Consider the following 4,701-nt stretch of genomic DNA (forward strand, 5'->3'; position numbering starts at 1 on the left):
GATCCTGCATGTTCAGTCTGTGCCAAATCCCAAAGAGCAGACCCTGATTCATCTTATTAAAGTTAACTGCTCGTCTTTCTTCACTTGCAACCATAAGCAAAGCAGCTCTTTGACCTTGTGACAGCCTTCCCACCCCCACCACTGCTCCACTTACTCCTCTCCAGGTTATAGAAACAATCTTTCCGAAGGACTCAGTCGTCCTGATGGGCCAGAGTGGGCCTTTTCTTCCCGTTGGCTGGTTGCTTGCTTCTGTTCCTGGTGTTTCACCAGCCAGGGTCCTACTCTCCTGCTTGCTGCTTCTGCCCATAGATCTTTCCACCAACTCCATTCAAAGTTAATGCTGTACACCAAGCATTCACATTTTCCCCATATATTTGGTATTTAATTATATACAAGAAAAATACTTATTTGTTACAGAAGAGCTTCCTTATATAAAAAGCTAGAGACACACATACATATTCAATGTAAGTCCCAAATGGCACCCAGCTTACTACATACTTGGACTACAGGGACTATAAAAAAGACTTTCAATTCATCTACAGTTACTGTGGGCCCTCATACAGTCTGTCCTATTTTTATCTGGACATAGCTTCAGACTGTGGAGTTTCAGGTTGTAACCCTCAGATCAGCTAGAGGTTTATGGAGGCACGCAACGGCAATCTGCTCTTAGAGATGGGGTGCTCCCACTTTACACTTCTCCATGGGGTTAAGGCCTCTGTTTTCTTTGTCTTTTTTCCATGTGGCTTTTTATGCTATGGAAAATGGAACACCTCTGCTGGAAGAGCAATCCACACTGGTATGTACACATGTCTCTTGACTTAAAAGTTCTTCAGTACACTGCTCCAGACCCTCCCTCTCTTCGTCCGTGTCCTGACTGGTCTCTTTGCTAGTTTCTGAGCTGTTTAGCATTATTAGCAGCTCGGGCTGTTTCTTTTGCAGCTGATCAAGGAGCTGTTCCCGTGGTTCAGTTCTCACGAGTATTGATGGATATAAATAATTTTTTCTCTCTGGTGTCATACCTGTTTGGATAACTAGTTTCAGATCCTGTTGCAGAAAGCAATTAAGCTTTGTTAAACCAGTTTTTATAGTTTCATCAAGCTCCAGGCTTCCTGCTTTAAATTTTTCTTCATCAGAAGTTATCTGAACAACAAAAGAGCTGTGCTGGTTCTCAAAGGCTGCTGTATGTTCTCTTATTTTTTTTTCAGTGATCTCCGAACTTGAAGCTTCACAACATCCATTTACAAACTCCATTAAGTTCTGAAGTTCTTCCTTCGTCTTGCTTAAGCAGGATGCCCACCGATCAGAAGAATGAACTGGGCTTGGGTTCAGGGTGCCACACCTCTGTGTGATCTCTTGGGATACAGTCTCCAGGTTGCTGCTGAGTGAACTGCAGTGCCCTACAGACTCTTCAACCAACTGTGTGCTTTCTTGGTTAAAGTGTCTGAGCTCTTGTAATAATCCATCAGATTCTGCAAGAGTTTTCTTACTGTGAACTGTCATTTTGTTGATTATATCAGTAGAGTTCTGCTCTGTATTTTCTTGAATACTGTTCAGTGGTTTCTGGATGTTTTCATACGTCTTCTCCAAAGCACAGAATCTCTCTGCCCAACTATTGCTTAACTGGAAAAGTCCCTGTGAATGGGTTTCCTATATTGTCTTCAGGTCTTCAGTTAGGTTTCTACAAAGCTTTTGTGATTCAACCAAGGAAGAACCTCTGTTTTCCCGGAGTTCATGTAAATTGTTATACAATATGCTGAGAAAACTATTTCTTTTTTTTTTTTGATCTTCTACCTTTTCAGTCACTGTGGATGAAGCCCTGAAAATGTGCTGTAGTTGTCTATTTATGTTCAAGATGGAGACCACACCAGGGGCTACGATGGTCTAGAGGGAAGTGAAAAGGTCGGTCACAAATTCATCAATCAATCCTTGCAGCACACTTTTACTTTGTGCTGCTAACGATTGCTTTTCCAATATCATATCAGAAATCTGAGAAACATGAGCTGACACATTTTCTGGAATAGACATGAGAAATGCAAGTGCTATCGTGGTAATGGTGTCTAATGCGGACACACTAGAAGACATCAGGTTACCAAAGTGTCTTATGGATATCTAGCATGGCCTTTTGTTTCGCACTGCCATCCTTAACCAATTCTTCCATATTATTAAACAGATTGTTGAGGTTCTTGCCAAAGCTCTCCTGAGCTTCAGCATTGTGCTCATTGATTGGTCTTTTATGGTCCAGCATAGAATGTAGACCAGATACATCCCTGGTGGTTTCTTTAACTGTGTTAAGCAACTTGCTGGTGGTATCATGAAGCTTCTTCTTGGTTCTTTCCAAGGCTGAAGAGACATACTCCTCTTTCACAAGTTGTAATTTTGTTTCTTGCAAATGTTTCTGAGTAGTTTCAAGTTCCTGTGTCTTGGTTTGCAGGTCAGATTTACACTGGTCAGGTTCTGAAGTAATAAAGTGAAAAACAAAGTTCTGGGAATGTAGAAATAAAGTTTCACAGTAAAGTAAGAGAGCCATGTTTCAACTCCTGGAAAGCAGCAGGCAGTGTGGGAACAAAGTTTTACAGTAGCAAGCAGCAGCTTCAGCCACTTGGCTAAGTGTTTTCTGAGAAGCACTAAGAAGCTGTCTTCCAGAGATAGCCAAAGATATGCTGTAAACACAAAGTTTTGGTGCTCAGAATGTTGAGAATGACCAGGCCATTCTGACTAAGCTAAGTAAAGACAAAACAAGAAATAACTGTTCTTGAAAGAACCTCCCAACCCCTCCCTGTGGTGAATTTCGAAAAAGACCACAAACTGTCACCCTGACCTTGCTGACAACAATCCCCCTACCACCTAGTTGCTCAGCCCCTTCCCAGGAACTTTTCAAGGCCAGGTGCAGAGCTGGATAGGGAAGTTGGCTGACTAAGCCAAGAACAGCCCCCTGAGCAAGCCCACCAATGCCTGATGAGATCCTTTGTCCTGTGTTCCACCAACCAGAGTAAGCCAGCTAGCCCTGTTGCTGAGGACTGTCCTCTGCAAAGTATAAAAGACGTGTGCGTTCTAAGTTCGGGTTGCCTCTCCCTGCAAGGATGAGCAACCCCACATGCATTGGCCATGGGCATTGGATCAATAAACCTCATGTTATTGCAGTGATCTGTCATCAATCTGTGTTCTGTGGGTTGAGCTAAGATTACAACAGTTCATTCTTACCATCCATAAATAACTCTGTAGCCTTCCTCATACACTGCCCCTAGATGTTTCCTAGACAGCCTGAAATTCTAAGGTGTGTTCAAGTTGATATGGAAGGTTGGCTGGGGAAGGGCTTAGAAATGACATCAGATATAGGACATAATCAGAGAAGAAAGAGAGACGATCAGTGTGTCAACTGGTTTTCATCACTAACACATATCTGAAACAGCTTACAGAGAGGAAAGGTTTAGTGCAGTTTGGGAGGTTTCAGTTCACAGTGGGTTGGTTCTGCTGCTTCAGGGCTTGGGATGAGGCAGCATACCATGATGAGAACATGCAGCAGAAGAACAAAAATGCCAATTCCCTGGCTAGAAAACAAGACAAGAAGAGGAAAGGACAGACAAACTCCTAATGACCAGAAGACCTCCCTTAGCACCATCCCATCAACATCCTGGTGTCTCTCATTAGTGCCCCAGAAGGGCAGCCAAGCCTTGACTACATGCAGCTTTGGGAGATGCCTGAGATTCAGACTGTGGGAGATCACAGGCTGGGGATGGGATGGATGGTGAATCTCAGTTTCCCAATGCCTTCTTGTCCTGTGAGGACTCATATTGCCTATCAGTAGACAGCCTCCCAGATACACTTAAAACAGAAAAGTAGCTTCATTTCACAATGTGTTAGTTTGCTACGTGACTCTGACCTCTCCTCTTCTAGGCAAAATTCCATGCAGACTGGCTTAGCCTAGGCCTCCCAGAACAGTAGGGGAACGTTCTTGTAACATAGCTCCACCTGATTCTGGTACTTGGAGTGGGAACCTTGAAGAGGAGGTGTGTCATGACAGATGAAAAGCTTTGCTGGGGATTCTAGGGACTTTCCCACCAGCATTTGCTGCCTCCAGAGAATATGGCTCTCTGGGGAAGGAGCTATGATAGTTCTAGAAGCTGCCAGCCTGTCACATGCTCTCCTAATGGATTATTGATGGCTGTGTAAGCCTGGCCTGGCAGCACGGCCGGCTCTGTTTTATTACAACCATCACTTGGACTAAACCCAACATGTCACCTCACTAAGTGGGGGCTGTGAGCAACATCTTTTTTTTTAACTTTTGATCAATCATCCATATCATGTGATTCCCAGAGCACTATTTATGTCAAGTCTGTGACTTGGAACTCTCAGGAAGGACTTAAATATCCTCATGTTCTGCCCACCACCCCCCCAGGTGAGGAAAAGAGAAACATCTTCAACATGGTGATTTAAAAAAGAAACCTATATTGTTAAACATTTTCATGCTTGATGAAATAAACTTTTCAAAGTAATATGGAAAAAATGATTTCACTTGGACACTTTTTACTCAAAGAAACACACGATGCTTGTTAGGAATGGAGCGGGAACTGCAAAGCCTGCCGGAACATCTGGGCCCCACCACTGCCTGGGACCTCTCTGTTGAGGAGAAAGTGGGAACCCTGCAGACAGACAGGCGGGTGTTCTGAGGAAATCTCAGGCAAGGCTGCTGAGGCTGGCAGG

At 43.8% G+C, this 4,701-nt stretch overlaps 1 pseudogene; it reads right to left on the minus strand.

The window, feature by feature from the left end:
• Nucleotides 1-629: 629 nt before the first annotated feature.
• LOC116084166 lies at nt 630-3,232 on the minus strand (annotated as a pseudogene).
• Nucleotides 3,233-4,701: the final 1,469 nt, after the last annotated feature.

The sequence above is a fragment of the Mastomys coucha genome, unplaced genomic scaffold (assembly GCF_008632895.1).
Source record: "Mastomys coucha isolate ucsf_1 unplaced genomic scaffold, UCSF_Mcou_1 pScaffold9, whole genome shotgun sequence".
In the NCBI taxonomy this organism is placed as follows: domain Eukaryota; kingdom Metazoa; phylum Chordata; class Mammalia; order Rodentia; family Muridae; genus Mastomys; species Mastomys coucha.